Source organism: Saccopteryx bilineata, chromosome 9, assembly GCF_036850765.1.
Source record: "Saccopteryx bilineata isolate mSacBil1 chromosome 9, mSacBil1_pri_phased_curated, whole genome shotgun sequence".
NCBI classification, from domain to species: domain Eukaryota; kingdom Metazoa; phylum Chordata; class Mammalia; order Chiroptera; family Emballonuridae; genus Saccopteryx; species Saccopteryx bilineata.
In genome coordinates this window covers 84,070,027-84,089,962 of record NC_089498.1, presented here as the reverse complement: position 1 = coordinate 84,089,962, position 19,936 = coordinate 84,070,027, and positions in this window count along the sequence as shown.

Genomic DNA, 19,936 nt, shown 5'->3' with positions numbered 1-19,936 from the left:
TCTTATTACTGCTTTTGCTATATCACAGAGATTCTGATATGTTGTGTTGTTGTTTTCATTTGTCTGTATATATCGTTTGACCTCTGCTTTTATTTCATTTTTAAGAAGTATGTTTTATAATTTCCACATTTTTGTGGGGTTTTTTTACTTCTTTTTTGCAGTTGAATTCTAGTTTCAAAACCTTTGGTCAGAGGATATGCTTGGTATACTTTCAATCTTTCTGAATTTGTTGATATTAGTTTTATGGCCCAGCATATAATCTATTCTTGAGATTTTTTTCATGTATACTGGAGAAAAATATATACTCTGACACCTGGGGTGAAATGTCTTGTAGATGTCTACTATGCCCATTTGTTCCAGTGTTTCATTTAAGGCTAATATTTCTTTATTGATTTTCTGTTTGGATGAATGATCTAAAGCCATCAATGGTGTATTGAGATCTTCAAGTGTGATTGTGTTTTTGTCAGTTTGTATTTTTAGATCAGTTAGTAGATGTCTTATATATGTTGGTGCTCCCTGGTTTGATGCATACATATTAAGAAGTGTTATGACTTCTTGATACAATGTTGCCTTTATCATTATAAAATGACCATCTTTGTCACTGATTACCTTTGTTGTCTTGTAGTCAGCACTGTCAAATATAAGTATGGCTACACCTGCTTTTCTTTGGATATTATTTGCTTGGAGAATCATTTTCCAATATTTCACTTTGAATCTATTTTTATCCTTGTAGCTTAGATGTGTCTCTTAAAGGCAGCATACAGTTCACTTTAGCTTCTTGATCCAATCTGCTACTCTCTGCCTCTTCATTGGTGAGTTCAATCCATTTACATTTAGAATAATTATTGACAATTGAGAATTTCCTATTCCCATTTTATATACTACTTTCTGATAGGTCGGTGTCTTGTTTGGGTTTTTTTTTCTGTCATTTGTTTTTGTTTGGTGGAATTTCATACTTTTCTGTTTCTTATTTTTTAAGCTATGTATTTTAGTAGTAGCATTTTCAGGGGTGGTTACCATTAGGTTATTAAAAGAAACATTGTTATATTTATTAGAATTTATTGTCTCATGAGTGCTTCTGCACTCCATCCTCCTTTGCTACTGCTGATCTTTATCCTCTCCCCTTTTGTTATTGTTGTCACAAATTATTCTTGTTTTTATCGTGGTATTTTTGGAGCTTTTGCTACTAGTTTTGTTTTGTTTTGTTCTTTGTGTCTGGTCAGATAACCCCCTTTAGTATTTCCTGAAGTGGGGGTTTTCTGGTGATAAATTCTTTCAACTTTTCTGTATCTGTGAATGTTTTTATTTCTCCTTCATGTTTGAAGGATAGCTTTGATGGATTTAGTATTCTTGACTGGTAGTTTTTCTCTTTCAGTACTTTAAATTTTGGGGTTCACTCTCTTCTGGCTTATAGAGTATCTGCTGAGGTATCTGATGATAGCTAATGGGCCTTCTTTTACATATTATATTCTTCTTTTTCCTAGCTGCCTTGAGGACTCTTTCTTTGTCATTGATTTGTGATAATTTTATTATAATGTGCCTCAGAGAAGGGCTGTTTGGGTTGAGGTAACTTGGTGTTCTGTTTGCTTCTTGCATACAAGGCTCTAAATCTATCCACAGGCTTGGGAAGTTCTTATTTATTATTTGTTTCAATATGTTTTCCATTACCTTTTCCCTCTCTTTTTCTAATATATCCATTATTTTTATATTGTTCTTTTGATGGAGTCAGATAATTCTTACAGGGCTTTTTTATTTTTTAAAAATTTGTGAGTCTCTCTCTTCTTCTTCTGTAGTATCTCTAGATGCCTGTCTTTAATATCACTAATTCTCTCCTCCATCTGTCCTGTTCTATTAGCTAAGCTTGTTACCTTATTTTTTAGTTCATGTATTGAGTTGTCTATCTTTGTTTGGTTCTTTTTTATAGTTTCAATTTTCTTGGTGAAGTACTCTTTTTGTTCATTAAGTTGTTTTTTGAGCTCACTAAATTGTCTTTTAGTGGTTTTTTTATATCTTATTGAGTATTTTTATAACTTCAATTTTGAATTCTCTGTCATTTAGCTCCATGTGATTGAGATTTTTTCTGGAAATTTTCATCATCTATCTGAGTTACATCTTTGCATTGTATATTTCTATTTAATTTATTTTTCCTTAATGGCATTTGAGAGTGGTATTGTTAATAACACTAACAAAAATAACTTTGTCTATCTGGTATGTGTATATTTCAGGTTCACTTGGAGTTTTTTCTCACATATAGTTGTAGAATTTGTTGAAATTTCAAGAAGAGAGAGGGAGTAGCTCTCATACTGCTATTTCTCTGACATCGCTTGTATCTCTTTGCAAGAATTTTTAAAACATGCAATACCTGAATCTTTAGTCAGGGGTACTGACTTTTTTTCTTTTACAGTGTCAAATTTAAAAAATAGAAATGGCAACAGCCAATACAACAATACCTGTCTGGTGTGAATAAATAAAATTTTATTTGCTTTTTGTCAGATTGGCAAAAAATATATTTTTTGATGTGCCACAGAATTTTAGTAATTACTTTAAGTGTGCCATCAGATTTAAAAGATTGAAAATAATTGTAGTAGTCCATAAAGCTAAGCTACCAAAGAAATGCTTGCAAAAAATATGGAAAAGAGTCAAGCAGTGACACTTGGTTTATTGCACCAATGAGATAATGCTACAACTAGCAAAAGTACTGTCATCTAATTAGCATCACACACAGATGGGACTTTTCAATACTTTGTCATGAGTGTCATAGGTGTTTTCATTAAGAATAAATACATGGTGATTTTACCCTAATTATGTAATTCACAAAATAACAATCATGTATAAATTTAACTAATGATTTTTAAAATATTAAAATGTTGAAAAAGTAGTAAATTTAGATGACAAAATAGTAATGTATTTAGTGTTTTGAACAAATGGTTTAGATGAAATATTAATGTCTCTAGTTAATTTTAGATAAAATTTATAAAACATTCAGACTAATAAATATATTGAAATTTAAAGGTTTGAAAGCCTTGGAAGCAACTTCTTTATAGTCTAAATCAATATTCTATTTTTACTGAATTCTCAATAAAAGTAATTTATCAAGGCCAATAAACAGAGTACAGAGACTAAAACTCACTCGCTTTTGTTTAAATGTTACAAAGACAGAAAGAAGGGCTTTCTCTCCCTAGCTAAGAATACTCCCAAAGAACAATGTTTTTGAAATATTTATGTATGTTCCTAAGGTGACCAACTTTTTTACAAGGAAAAGGAGGACAAAAATAAATTGAAGAAAACTATATTGTAAATAAGAGAAACATTTTATTCATTGCAACAATAATACACTATAATATAAGTGCATAATAAAAACATTTGTAATATTTTGTTATTATGCTTACATGCTTATTAATTTTAATAATAATTATAAGAAAAAATTGAATAAATATTTTTGTCAACATATTATCTTATAACTATATACAGTGGTACCTTGAGATATAAATTTAATTTATTCTGTAACCCAGCTCGTAAGTCAGTCAACTTGCATATCAAACTGCTGATACTGAACTCATGCACCAATGCACTAACTAGTGGCAGCTTCCTGAATCACGACTCATGTCTTGAACAAAAACACGGACTGAGTCACAGCTCATATTTTAAAAAAATTTGTATGTTGATCTGTTCATATCTCAAGGTACCATTGTATTGGAAATATCTGAACAAGAAATGTCCTTCATATTGAATTTTATGTGAATTGTGCTTACCTATCTATGATTGAATATTCATTGAGAAAGAAATAATCATGAGTCTACAATGTTGTATGTGCCATGTCATATTTCAGTAAGAAGTACACAGAGCCATTTGCATGCTTGGTATATCACACAATCTCTCAAGGTCTCCTGTGCCGAGCTCATGTGGTTCATAATCGCGTCTTGCTGCACTGTACTTGCCTTTGACAAATCCTCACGTTAAATACAAATATGTCACATCATATGCAATAGATTGGCTCTGCATTGATTGAATACAGACATTTACAGATTATTATTCCAATATCAAAAAGGAGGACCTTTAGGAGGACACTTTTCAAGGGAGGACAGAACTTACAAAAGAAGGACAATTAAAGGAGAACAATTGGTCACCTTAATGTTTCTATGCTACCCTGCCCACCAAGGGAAATTGTCAGATTTTAGGAAGAAAAGATAAATGCAGGGTTTTTTAAGCATTTCCTGATGAGAATAAAATTTTTGAGTCCTGGTAGAGATGAAATTGCATGTTTAAGGTGTAAGACCCCGGGGAATGGAGATCTGGAGGAAGAGTGAGTTTTCTTTGTTGCCATATGAATACTATATTTACCCAGGAACAAATATAACACATTCTGTTTTTGAATTATTGAACAATTGGGTCTGCTACTATTTCTAGTTACTCTGTGCTCCTGGCACCTAGCAAATTGCATTTCAGCATATGAACCAGGAAATAGACATTGTTTAGGGAAGGGAATTAACAGTAGCATATAAATAGATAGTGGTTTTCAAAAGCTAAATTCCTAAGATTACTCACAATAAAAGGAAACCTGATAAATCAGAGGTAGAATTCTTACATTAGTTTGAATAAATCCTCAGGATAATGTGAGGAGGAGGAAACAGAAAGGAGAACCAAAATTAAGTACACATTGTATGCCTTCTCTACAGAGGGCTTTTCCAGAAAATTTAGGTTGTTGTTATTCTCCATTTCCCATAGAGGTTCTAGAAGAAGGCAAGGCATCAGGAGATAATCTTATTTTGTCACTTGTCATAGAGGGGGTTGAGACAAACTGCACTTCTCCACTCTATGCTCCACGTACCCCAACACTAGGTAGCACTTGTATGGCATCCTTGGTTTTTTCTGAGGCTACTACATATGAGATCCAAAGGATAAGACAGGATTATCTGAGCAGCACACTGGAGTTAGCAAAGAGAAGCAGAATAAATGACCTTTCAATCAACCACAAGGTTGACTCAGTTACGTCCCAGGTAGATAGACTGAAAGCCCATAATCTGTCTAAAGACAATGCTGTTGGAGCGGCCAATCTAGGAAGAAGGTGGGCAAAGAAAGCCTGCACCCCTTGTGCCTTAGTGTATGTCAGCTCCTACCATAATAAGTCAAGGAAGAGGGGCTCCTAAGGTGCCCATGTCAGATTCCTTCCATTGTTCAAACAGGGACTTGTAATAACATTATACAATGAACGTAAAATTGCCATGTCTGTAGGTTAATAACAATCAAGTATTGGGAATTTCATAGGGTTCAACCTAACAGTCAGGTCTGTTATAGAAGAATAAAGTTGCATACATTCTTACAGAAAGCATTTTTAACTTTTTATTTTGAAATAATTAGAGAGTTGACAAAAGAATACAGGATAAAGAATGCTTTACCCAGCTTCCCCTGATTATATAACTGCAGTACATTAGCAAAACCAGGAAATTGACATTGCTGCAATGTTACAACTAGGCTACGTATCTTATTCGATATTTTAAATACTCTAGATATTTTAGAACTGCTTTAGATGTACAGAAATGTAAAGAAAGTACAGGAATCTCTCTACCCAGTCTCCTCTATTTTTAACATTATACCTTAAGATACATTTTTCACTACTAATGAATCAATATCAATACATTATTAACTGATATCTTTACTTTATTCAGATTTCCTTAGTTTTTTGTTTTTTTTATCAAATATCATTTTTTTTTCTATTCCAGGATTTTACCCAGGACACTTTATTACTTTTATCATCATGTCTGCTTAGGCTCCTTAGGCTGTGACAGTTTCTCAGACTTTCCTTGTTTTCAATGATATCGGCAATTTGAAGAGTGCTTGTCAGTTATTTTGTAGAAATTTCTCACCATTGTTATGAGTGTGGTTTTATCATCATTATACTGTATAGGGGTTATGAATTATTGAAGGAAAGACCACAGAAGTAAAGTCATTCTCATGAGAAACATATGCTGTGGACATGGCCTCATCACCTGGCCAAGTCAATATTTCCCAGGTTTCTGCACTGTAAAATATTGTTTTCACTTTTATATAATGCATTATTTAAAGAGTTAATATGCACAGTCCACTTAAAGAGGAATAATACCTCCTCTACATGAGACTAAGTATGTACTCATGTGGAATTCTGCACAAGAGATGGAAGATTTGTCTGTTCCATCTAATTAATTAATTAATTTACTATTTAGTCATTTATTCAATGTAATTATATTAATATATAGTCATAGATATTTATTTTATACTTTGTGATGTAATTCAATACTATTACATTAATTTTGTTTTATCTTTGACCATTTGGTGCTCTTAAATTTGATTCCTGTGCCATTGGACACATACAAACTTTATAATTTAGATTTTATTTGAAAAACATTTTATTTCCACTGTTCACAGAACACTTTTGTGTTTGTGAATAAGTTTTATATAATTTTCTAATACAATAGTTCTCTCTGGTAGGTTTTCTATCATTTCTTTAGCTGCGGAAAATAAAGATTAGGTTATATAACTATAAGTGTTGAACTTGCAAACAGAATTTAAATCTACTTTTACTTTATTGAATTCTACAAGCATCAAGTTAACCTATTATAATACTTTCTAACTATTTAACTTCTAACTGGAAAAGTGACTAAATAGACACAGATCTGTCTAAATCTAATTTCTTTCCTTTAGTAAATTGTATTATTTTTCCTTTCTAAATTAGAAGGATTCATGTAGTAAAGATTTTACTCTCTCTCAGTATTTTTATTGTTTTTTGTTTGTTTGTAATCATTTGGAGCATGATTTATTATTTTATTAACATGAAATATTTACATTTATGAGGATATGGAATTTGTATCATTATAATGTTTACCATCCAGGAGATCAACTTTGTTATGTGTGTGTGTGTGTGTGGCACACACGCTTTTCATGTCTACTAATCTCCCATTATGTGCTTTATTTGTTTGTTTTCTGCTTTAAAAATATTTCTAAGCTATTGCTTTGAAAGCATAGTTTCACATTTCCAAAAGAATATTCTCTAAGATATTAACAATGACTCATTGACCAAAAAAACCCAAAACGTTTTATGGTGTTAGATTTGGGGAATGCTGATTTAACTTTAACAGATTTCTTCTCCATTACTTGTCAGATACTTTCATATGCTACTTTTATTGCAAATATTGAAGGAGTTTGGCTTTCCTCAACTTTATTTGAGCACAAAAGTCATTTTCCATGTTATATCATGAATATGTTGTTAATGATAATCCATAGGGACTGTTACTTTGGTTTCATCTGGGATGACTTTTCTAACCTTAAAAATGTATCTATCATTGGGAATTTCTTTTGATAAAGATATATTGGGATTAAATTCTATTTTATTTCTTAGAAATAATTTGCTCACTTTCATTCTTAGAAGACATATTTGTTTGGTGTACAAATGTAGGATATCAAAGCAATTATTTCCTCAGCATGTTATAGATATTTTTCTTTAGCATTCACTGTTGGTGATAAACATCCCATGTTATTTTTTTTCATTTGTACAAGTATATAATCTGTATATTCTATTGAGTTCTTTTGAAGATCTTCTCTATATCTTTTATATTATGCATTTTATCATGCTATATTTGAGTTATTTGTTAGCCTGATTGGAATTTATCAGGCTTATCAGAGAATTGATATCTTTAATTATTCATGGAAAATTCATTGTCAGTATTTCTTCATGTATTTCATTCCCCTATATTTTCTCTCTCCATTCTGAAATTATAAATTAAATGTATGTTAAAATTTAATAGTCTACCCTTTATTATATTTATCCTCTTTCATCACTTTCCATAGTTTCATCTCAATTATTGATTTCTATCTTTCAGTTTATGAATATTCTCTTCAGCTATATCATTCTACCTACATACATCTAAAACTTTTAAATATTCATTAATCCATCTTTCTATTTTATTGATTGAAGTTTTATTAATTTTTCTTTAAACACTGGTTTAAATTAATATATTGCCATTTGCTCATATGTTTTTATCTTTGGGATATATATAAAATATAATATAATTCATATGTTGTCTCTGATATTAGTAGCATTTAATGTCTAAAGCAGTTTCCTGTTGCCTGTCAGGATTTATTCACTGACACGACATTTTCTTGTGTGATTTGTAAGCTTTGGCTTTGAGCTTAAATTCCTTGAAAGTTTATTTGTGGGGATTCTCTGTAACTTGTATTGAAGACAGATCCAGGGGTAATTTTTATTTTTATATTCCAGATACTTGAAGACACCGCAGAAAAGGATTTTCTTCAAACTCAGTTACTGGCCTAAGGTATTTTGGACTACTCAGGCAGTATTAATTTGACTCACATGAGGACAATTTATGGTTATAAAGTCTTGTGAAGCCTGACTGGTGGTGGTACAATGGAGAGTGTCAACCTGGGACACTGAGGTCTCAGATTTGAAATCCCAAGGTCGCCAGCTTGAGCATAGGCTTACCAGTTTGAGCGGTTGCTGGCTTGGTGCCCCAAATCACTAGCTTGAAGCTTAAGGTCACTCACTGGCTTAAGCAAGGGGTCACTGTCTCAACTGGAGCCCCCTGTTCAAAGCATGTATGAGAAGCAATCGATGAATAATTAAAGTGACACAACTACAAATTGATGCTTCTCATCTCTCTCCCTTCCTATCTCTGTTCCTGTCTCTCTCTCTCTCTCTCTCTCTCTCTCTCTTTCTATCTTTCTCTTCCACTTAAAACGAAGTTTCCAACAAAGCAATTTTCTTAACTTTTCCTGAGAGGTAAATTTATGCCCAGTTCAACTCTCTATGGTCTTATCTTTGTAATGAGTATTCCTGGTAGATATACCTACTAGGTTGGGTCCCGGTATCTTTCCCCTGCTCCATGGGCCCTGACAAGCAGTGAGAAATAAAGCTGAAGATCAGTCAAATTTAGAAACTTCCTTCAGGCACAAGCCAGATTTAATAAAGCTCTCCTATTCAAGTTCAATCCACATATGTGATGTCATTTTAGCTGAAACCCTCAAAACCCAATAATTCAAGTTTCATTTCTTGAATGACAATTCCAGTCCAAGCCCATGGTTTCAAACAATGAGGCTGACTCAAATGGAAAGTTTTCGATATAATTATCCATTAGGCACTTCTCTTCTAGAACCTGCATCCTGGAAGGCTTCTAGATTCAGCCATTTCTAAGAACAACTTTTGTTTTCTTTTCACGGTCAGTTAATATGTTTATTAAGGCTACATACACACACAGAGTGTGTATTTATAAAACCTTATATATACATACATACATATGTATATATTATATTAATATACATTAAAGTTTCTTTTCTTATAGGTTATCTGTGTTTTCTATTTATTTTGATTAAAAAGTTACTTCATAATATAAAGTTACAGAACAATTTTGAGAAGAACTATCTACTATCTGTGCCTATAACTGTGAAAATATGATCATAGAAACTCACAAATATCAACAAATTCCTAATAATAAAAGGCCAGAGCAGTCCAGTACATATTTCAAATAAAATTTCTGTAAATAGTGGCCTGGCTGAAAGTCTATAATTTATGTCTTAATTAAAAAATATTTGCCTAGAAGCTAGGAATAAAAAAATTTATAAGAAAAAAAGAAATCCAACAACCACTAAAACAATAAATTTCTGTACTTAACAGTGTTATTTCAGTTATATCAGGTTATATTTTTGTCTGAATAACAAAATTTTCATCTGAGTTGTGTAGAAAAATTTAAGGACAACCGCAACGCTGAATAGTAATGCAAACATTTGAGCAAGCAGGGGGCTTTCCCTTGTGGTCACTGATAAATGAATTGAAAGGAGATGTGCTAAAAAGAGATTTAGTCTCTAAAAACTTGAAGTAATATAAGAAATACAGTATCAGTACCAAGGCGACATACTGTAAGTCTTACAACTACATCAGAACAAAATCATTGATTAATTTGTTATTTCTAATACACAGAATCAGAAAAGTTTTTTATATCCTTTTTACCAAATAAGAACTGCTCTTCCTGACCACTATTCCCAACCCCAGAGCCCCACATACACATTAAGAAAGCGCATCATAAGTACATTTATGTGATCTCCCATAGAGAAAAAAGGAGACAAGGAACACTAAGAAACAAGTCATGATGCAGGCAGATTTGTTAGGCTGAGTTACTCAGGGGGATTACAAAAGTTTCTCTATGAAAACAGTGTTCAATATTCTTTACCTTTGATAAAAAAACACTGCCTCTATGTTACTTTAATAAAACATCAGTCTTTACTCTGATTACATGAACACTATGTATCCCACTGATTCCAATCAATGGTTTGCAAGTGCTGAAAATAAGCAAAAGGAGAAGTAAAAAGCATTTAAGCATAATTTATTGCATATTTACTTTAGATTCCTTAAATTATCATACCTAATTCTGACATCATGATGAATAGAAAAAGCCATTGGAAAGGTTTTAGGTAATTATCAAATTGGGTGGTACAGGGTCTCAGGGAATCACCAGGGCAGAGAAACGGTGTCAGCCAAGTTAACGGAGACACAGATATGGTTCCTATCTGCTGGCTCTTTTGATGGAGGACTCTGAAAAGGAACAAAGGCCTCTTCTCCAGCCATTCCCCTGAAGCCAGACAATTCCTTTCCTCCTTGGTGCCTTTGGAGTTGCTGCCCCAATGCTGAAGCTCACAGTTAGTGAGTCAGAGTGAGTCCATCTGCAGGCCCTTCAAGAGAAACCCCTTGGACTGAGCAGCCCTCTCTCTTCCTCAGACACAATTCCTGCTGGTTTCCACAGCTGGAGGTTATGGGTGTTACTGGACCACGCTGGAGGCTGGCCCTACCCTGGCACTGTTTGAGACCTTTCCCTGTCAGGCAACCTCCAGGCTCTTTAAACATGCAGGAAAACTTTCAAGACATCAGTCTAGGTGCAAGTAAGAGTCAGTTTATTAAAACTTGGAATAGTGATACAGAGGGAGGGCCCCTGGAGACAAGATCAGTGGATGAGCCCAGGACAGTCTGCTGCTGCCCTTGGTGCCCTTGCTGCAGGTCCAGTTGGGACCCTGAGAGCTTAGGATAGAAGAAGCAAAGTACAGGTCTGAGGAAAGGAGGGCACGAGCATGCTCAAATAGGAACACATGTTGCCATCCTTTGTCCTGATGGCTTTATCTATTTTCTGTAGGCAGGAATTTTAGAAGAGGTCCCAGGGGAGGATCTCAACAGAATAGCCATTAAATTTCTAGGTGTGTCATTTAGTATGCTGATATGTCAAAAAGAATGTATTCAATAACAATGGGATCAAGGGCCATTCTCTGGTTAGTTTCACCTTTATCTGGGTCTAATTGTTTTTGTTGTTGTTATTGTTGCTATTGTTATTGATTTCCCTGTTTAAGGTGATTCAAACCACCTGTTCTTATATGTCTTTGGTTAAGGAGGATAGGGTCTTGTGGTTTATCAGGTGGCTGTTAATTGCTCAGCCAGTTCATGTCATTTGCTCAGCCATGTGTCTTTCTATTCTCATTTCCCTTGCCAGGTAGTTTCTTACTAACCTGCTTCACAGGACTTATCATTCTGACATTGAAACCCTGGCTGGGGGGCTGGGACCCCTGGCTCCTCGGGAGGGACATCTGCAGCTGAGATATCCCTCCAGATTTTTAACTGTCACACATGGAAATGGAACCAGCTTGGTCAGCATCTCTGCCCCTCGTATTAATAGCGGCATGGCTCCTTATTTATATTCTCAATTTTAGGATCTGTTCAGCTAGATTTTAGAAAGTTCTCAATGATGCTAATTCTGTAGTTTAGTTGTAATTGTGATGTGATTGTGGGAGGTTCTAAGTACCACATTTACTCATACTGCCATCTTGACCAAAAGCCACATTTCCCAGCATTTTATAGAAATTAAAAAACTTACTTTAGTTCAATAGTTAGAGTACTGTATTAACTTTATTTTGAGGTGAGAAAAATGATGCATGGAAACATTAAATAATTTTCCCTGAAGTTACAATATGAAGTTGGTATTCAAACTCAGAAGGAATGGGTTTTAAACTCAATGTAACTCCTTTCCTCTTGCAATATCCTCTGGAAATTCACACACATACACATGCACATGCACACACATATGCACACACACAATGATGATTACCTGTCTATTTTGCCTTAAGATAAGAACTGGTGAAATTGAAATTCTGCTACTATACTTTTATAAGAAAAAGAAGCCAAGGAATAACTAAATTATGACTTGGCCTATATAGTTATGAAAAAATTTAAAAATTTTATTACAAAAACTAGAAAGTAACTTAGGCAATAAATGCTAATTACAGATAAGAGTTGATTATATATAGTTCTTTATGCCACAAATTGTAACCTCTATCTATTCATATATAAAGTAGGCATTATTATACATCTGTAGATATAGTGATGAGAGAAATAGAAACAGAAAACCAGCTTTCATGGAGAAGGGAGAAGTAGGGTGAGAAAGAATATTGTTAGATAAAGAAATATAAAATATGCCAAATTGCAGTTATTTCCCTCTGAGATTTCATATAGAAATGAACCCAAAACCTTTCATTTCACCCATTTCAGTGATTGCTAGAATCCTAGTGAGTAAAAGAAACTCTTGGAGTGACGTCAGAGAAATGGTGCTGTAAGGAGCGATACTGATAAATCTCCCCCAAATTTCAACAAGATCTTCAACCAGAGACAGAAAAATCTATTTTTGGAGCCTCCAGAAGTCCCACATTGAATGCAAAGGTATGATCGAGTGAAAAATTGACTAAATATATAATCAACCCCAAAGGAAAAGATGGAGAAAGGAACACTCCACCTTCCTCACTAACCTAAATAAGGGCTGCTTTCACTTGGAACTGAGAGAATAGAAACTAAGGTGGGCAAAGGGTGTGAATAGAACCAGGCTGTGGCACAAATGTCTGAGCCAGGCTGTGGCACGGACATCCAAGCCAAGGAAAATCTGTGCTTGTGGCAACCCAGTCAACACAAGCCAACACTCGTGCCAAATCCAGACAAAGAAAGGCAAGTGAGGGAGTCATCGCCCCGATCTCCTGGTCGGCACGTGGATAGTGGGCAAGATATTCCTCCTAGAACCCCAGGAGTGGGCGCTTGTGTTACTGGACAGAGGGGCAGTAAGAGGCCTTTTTGTGTGGGCTGAAACCGAAGTCTCGGGGTCGCCCCTGCACCCTGAAAAGCAGCACGCGGGGAGTGCACGGGAGTGAAATTCCCTACGCTCGGGTGGGGCACCTCACCTGGGGTGAGAGGCAGCCAGCCTGATATCCTGGTCAGTGAGCGGGGATAGTGGGTGAGAGATTCCTCCGAGCACCCCGGGAGTGGGCACCCATGTTCCCGAACAGAGGGGCAGAGTCAGAGGCCTTTGCATGGGCTGAGACCAGAGTCTCAGTGTCACCCCTGTGCCCTGAAGAGCAACACGCAAAAGTGAGATTCCCTACGCTCGAACTTCTCTGGGTAGGTGGGGCACCTCACCCAGCCATACAAGCTAACAGACCCCTGAAGGATTGCTTAACCCACAGTCTGCTCACCTCCCAACTGACCTACATGACCCTAACTGACAAGATCTCTCTCAGGTCAGCGATCTAAGACAAGAGGGGTGATATTTTTTAGTGCCTCTTATACTATGCACTTAGGGGTGGGGGCAACCTCTGATTGTCAGAGCTCTCATACTCAGGGCTATATGTTAAAAAGAGGGATTTAGCAGCTTGTAAGTCCTCCTGCTTTGCAGACAGTGACTAGGACATCTTCTACCCAGCCAAAACAGGTTACAAAGTGCAAAAAGCCTGAGGAAAATGGTCCCACAGAGTGCTGAGGCATTTGAGACACGCCTAGAGGTACATAGAAAGGCACCTTGAAAACAATTGGCTCCCAGCCCCGTCTGATTATGCTATCGGCTCTGACTGATTAAGCCTTACCCAGAGCCCTGCGCTAAGTGGGGATAGAGTGGGGATTTGCCAGCTCTTTGAGCCTTTTACTCGCCAGGCAGAGGCAACAGCAACTCCATAGCTGGATCATCAGGCTGCTAATTCAGGAAGAAAAGACTAGGACAGAGGCTCCGGGAAAACGGACTCTCTCATTGTCAGAGCCTGCAATGCTAATGAACCTCAACTGCCAATGAGACTGAAGCCTAATATATGATATCGCCATAGAGACTTATCAACTGCAAACCTCTACCTAAGCATGCCACTGGGTAAGAACCCAGGGTACAGAGTCACAGACCAGGAAGAGGGAGAGAAAAGAAAAAGCAAGAAGATAACCTCTCAAAATCAAGAATAATCCACAGACTTTATAACCTATCCCATTTTATTATATTTGTTCATTTGTTTCTCTTATCTTCTTGTCTTGATTATTTCCTTCTTCCAATTTGATCAGTTAATTCTCTGCCAGTTTTACTTTCCTCTCCTTGAACTACACTACCCATAAGTGTTACATCTCCCACTATCTTTTCTTTCTTCTTCCATTCTCTCTATGAGGGATGGACTCCAAAACCCTTAACTCTTTCTCTCTCTCCTTCTGTTCTTTTTTTCTTCCTTTTGTATTTTCCTCTTTCTATTTTTCTCCCTCTATATTAGATTCTTCTTTTCTCCTTTACTTTTCCTCTCATTCAATCCTCAATCACAAACAAATTATTTTATTTGGTACACAAATTTTTCTTTGTGGCACTTTGGGTGTTTTTTATTTCACTTTTTTAACTCATTAACAGTGCTCCCACCCTGGCTCTCCATTTTATCTAGTTTTTTATCCACTAAATACAATAGTAACTTTTCCATTTTTTTCTTTTTTCTATTTTCCTCTTACTCCTTTCACTATACCTCTTAGTCAACCATCATCTAAAAGCAAATAATTTTATTCTTGACCCAAATTTTTTCCTTTTTTGCATTTTGTGGGTCCATACCCCCCTTTTATGACTCTTTATCACTTCTCCCCAACTCAGGCTCTCCATTATAGGTAGTTTTTGTTCTATTTAGCAAAATATAATTCAAAGTTTATCACAATAGAAGAGAGGAGAGGAGAGAGAAAAAAAGGGAAATAAAAATTTTCTTTAACTTTTTATTCTTTATTAATTCTCATAAGTACTATCAACAAAGCCACCCTCAGATGCCATTAAGAAAAAGGAAATAGAATATCATGGATACAAAAGACAGAGAGGTAGCACAGATAGATGAGGAAAAAACTATGGAGAAAAAATATAATATACTGAAAAACTTGGAGCTAAATGAGAGAGTATTTAAAATAGAAATCCTAAAAATACTCAGATATATACAAGAAAACACAGAAAGGCAATTTAGGAAGCTCAGAAAACAACTCAATGAACACAAAGAAAATATCACCAAGGAAATTGAAAGTATAAAAACAAATCAAACAGAGATGAAAAACTCAATTCACGAGCTACAAAATGAGGTAACAAGCTTAGCTAATAGAACAGGCCAGATAGAAGGTAGGATTAGTAAAATAGAAGACAAGCAACTTGAGGCACAACAGAGAGAAGAAGAAAGAGACTCAAAAATTAAAAAAAAAAATGAGAAAACCCTTCAGGTTTTGTCTGACTTCATAAAAAAGACTAACATAAGAATAATAGGTATATCAGAGGGAGAAGAGAGAGAAAATGAAATGGAGAACATATTCAAACAAATAATAGATGAGAACTTCCCAAGCCTGTGGAAAGAACTAAAGCCTCAAATTCAAGAAGCAAACAGAACACTGAGTTTTCTTAACCCCAACAAACTTACTCCAAGGTACATCATAATGAAATTGGCACAAACCAACAACAAAGAAAAAATCTTCAAGGCAGCCAGGGAAAAGAAGAATACAAAAAATAAAGGAAGACCTATTAGATTATCATGGATTTCTCAACAGAAACTCTACAAACTAGAAGAGAGTGGACCTCAATATTTAAAGTCCTGAAAGAGAAGAACTTTTAGCCAAGAATACTATACCCATCAAAGCTATCCTTCAAATATGAAGGAGAAATAAAAACATTCACAGATACAGAAAAGATGAAGGAATGTATCAGAAAACCCCCCTCCAGGAATTACTAAAGGGGGTTTTTCAACCAGATACAAAGAACAAAACAAAACAAAACCACAAGTAAAAGCCCCACCAAGAACACAATAAAACCAAATTTAAACTGTGACAACAAAAACAAAAAAAAAGGGGAGAGGATGGAGACTAGAAAATGATGATGGAGTGCAGAAGTACTCACAAGATAGTGTACTACAATGAACAGGGTAGAAACCCTTTTCATTACTTAATGGTAACCACCCTTGAAAAAACCACCACAGAAGCACATGATTTAAAAAAGATAGCAACAGAGGAAAGAAGTATGGAATACAACCAAATGAAAACAAAGGATTGAAAAACAAAAGAGAAGAATCAAACAAGACATGAAACTAACAGAAAGCAATGTATAAAATGGCAATAGGGAACCCACAAGTGTCAATACTTACACTAAAAGTAAACGAATTAAACTCACCAATAAAAAGTCACAGAGTAGCAGAATAGATTTAAAAAAAATCCAACTTTCTGCTGCCTTCAAGAAACTCATCTAAGGAAAAAGGATAAAAACAAATTCAAAGTGAAAGCCAGGAAAACAATATTCCAAGCAAATAACATCCCCCAAAAAAGCAGGAATAGCAATACTCATATCTTATAATGCTGACTACAAGACAGCAAAAGTACTCAAAGACAAAAATGACCATTTCATAATGATTAAGGGGATGCTGAATCAAGAAGACATAACAATTCTTAATATATATGCATCAAACCAAGGAGCACCAAAATATACAAGATAGCTACTTATTAACCTTAAAACAAAAACTGACAAAAATACAATCATACTTGGAGACCTCAATACACCGCTGACGGCTCTAGATCGTTCATCCAAACAGAAAATCAATAAAGATATATTGGCCTTAAATGAAACACTAGAGCACCTGGATATGGTAGATATCTATAGAACATTTCATCCCAAAGTGACAGAGTACACATTTTTCTCCAGTGTACATGGATCATTCTCAAGAATTGACCATATGCTGGGCCACAAAAATAACATCAGCAAATTCAGAAAAATCGAAGTTGTACCAAGCATATTTTCTGATCATAAAGCCTTGAAACTAGAATTCAACTGCAAAAAAGAGAAAAAAAACCCCACAAAAATGTGGAAACTAAACAACATACTTTTAAAAAATGAATGGGTCAAAGAAGAAATAAGTGCAGAGATCAAAAGATATATACAGACAAATGAAAATGACAATATGACATATCAGAATCTACGGGATGCAGCAAAAGCAGTGCTAAGAGGGAAGTTTATATCACTTCAGGCCTATATGAGCAAACAAGAGAGAGCCCAAGTGAACCACTTAACTTCACACCTTAAGAAACTAGAAAAAGAAGAACAAAGACAACACAAAACCAGCTGAAGAAAGGAGATAATAAAAATCAGAGCAGAAATAAATGAAATAGAGAACAGAAAAACTATAGAAAAAATTATTAGAACAAGAAGCCGGTTCTTTCAAAAGATCAACAAAATTGAGAAACCCTTGGCAAGACTTACCAAGGAAAAAAGAGAAAGGATTCATATAAACAAAATCCAAAATGAAAGAGGAGAAATCACCACGGACATCGCAGATATACAAAGAATTATTGTAGAATACTACGAAAACCTATATGCCACTAAATTCAACAACCTAGAAGAAATGGATAAATTCCTAGAACAATACAGCTTTCCTACACTGAGTCAAGAAGAAGCAGAAAGCCTAAACAGACCAATTAGTAGGGAAGAAATAGAGACAACTATTTAAAACCTCCCCAAAAATAAAAGTCCAGGTCCAGATGGTTATACTAGTGAATTCTATCAAACATTCAAAGAAGACTTGATTCCTATTCTACTCAAAGTCTTCCAAAAAATTGAAGAAGAAGCAATACTTCCAAACACATTTTACGGGGCCAACATAACCCTCATACCATAACCAGGCAAGGACAGTGCAAAAAAAGAAAACTACAGACCAATATGTCTAATGAATTCAGATGCTAAAATACTAAACAAAAACAAAATACTAGCAGATCGAATACAATAACATATTAAAAAAATAATACATCATGATCAAGTGAGATTCATCCCAGAATCTCAAGGATGGTTCAACATATGTAAAACGGTTAACATATTATACCATATCAAAAAAACAAAGAACAAAAACCACATGATCTTATCAATAGATGCAGAAAAGGCATTTGATAAAATACACCACAATTTTAAGTTTAAGACTCTCAACAAAATGGGTATAGAATAAAAATATTTCAACATGATAAAGGGCATATATGATAAACAATCAGCTAACATCATATTAAGTGGAACAAAACTGAAGCCTTTCCCCCTTAAATCAGGAACAAGACAGGGTTATCCACTCTCTCCACTCTTATTTAATGTAGTGCTAGAGGTTCTAGCCAGAGCAATCAGACAAGACAAAGAAATAAAAGGCATCCATATCAGAAAAGAGGAAGTAAAGGTATCACTTTTTGCAGATGATATGATCCTATACATCGAAAACCCCAAAGAATCTACAAAAAAGACTACTAGAAATAATAAGCCAATACAGTAAGGTTCCAGGATACAAAAATAACATACAAAAGTCCATAGCCTTTCTATATGCCAACAATGAAACATTTGAGAACAAACTCAAAAAAATAATCCCCTTCACTATTGCAACACAAAAAAATGCCTAGGAATAAACATAACAAAGAATGTAAAGGACCTATATAATGAAAACTACAAAGTATTATTAAGGGAAATTGAAAAAGATACAATGAGATGGAAGAAAATTCCTTGTTCTTGGATAGGAAGAATAAATATAGTCAAAATGAACATATTACCCAAAGCAATATACAAATTTAATGCAATTCCCATCAAAATTTCTATGAGATTTTTTAAAGAAATGGAACAAAAAATCATCAGATGTATATGGAACTTTAAAAAACCCCAAATAGCCAAAGCAATCCTAAAGAAAAAGAATGAAGCTGGGGGCATTACAATACCTGACTTCAAACTATATTATAGAGCCATGACAATCAAAACAGCATGGTATTTGCAGAAAAATAGACACTTAGACCAATGGAACAGAATAGAAAGTCCAGAAATAAAACCACATATATGCCCTGGCTGGTTGGCTCAGCGGTAGAGCATCGGCCTAGCGTGCAGAGGATCTGGGTTCGATTCCCGGCCAGGGCACACAGGAGAAGCGCCCATTTGCTTCTCCACCCCTCCGCCGTGCCTTCCTCTCTGTCTCTCTCTTCCCCTCCTGCAGCCAAGGCTCCATTGGAGCAAAGATGGCCCGGGCGCTGGGGATGGCTCTGTGGCCTCTGCCTCAGGTGCTAGAGTGGCTCTGGGCGCATGCGGGAGTCTGTCTGACTGTCTCTCCCTGTTTCCAGCTTCAGAAAAATGCAAAAAAAACAAACAAAAAAAAAAACAAAAAAACCCCAGATATATATGGTCAAATAATTTTTGATAAAGGGGCCAATGATACACAATGGAGAAAAGAAACCCTCTTCAACAAATAGTGCTGGAAAAACTGAAAAGCTACATGCAAAAGAATGAAACTCAACTACAGTTTGTCCCCTTGTACTAAAATTAATTCAAAATGGATCAAAGACCTAAATATAAGACCTGAAACAATAAAATGTGTAGAAAAAGACATAGGTTCTAAACTCATGGACCTTGGTTTTAAAGAGCATTTCATGAATTTGACTCCAAAGGCAAGGAAAGTGAAGGCAAAAATAAATGAAGGGAACTACATCAGACTAAGAAGTTATTGCTGAGCAAGAGAAACTGACAATAAAATAAAGACAGCCAACTAAATGGAAAATATTTTCAAACAACAGCTCAGATAAGGGCCTAATATCCAAAATATATAAAAAAACTCATAAAACTCA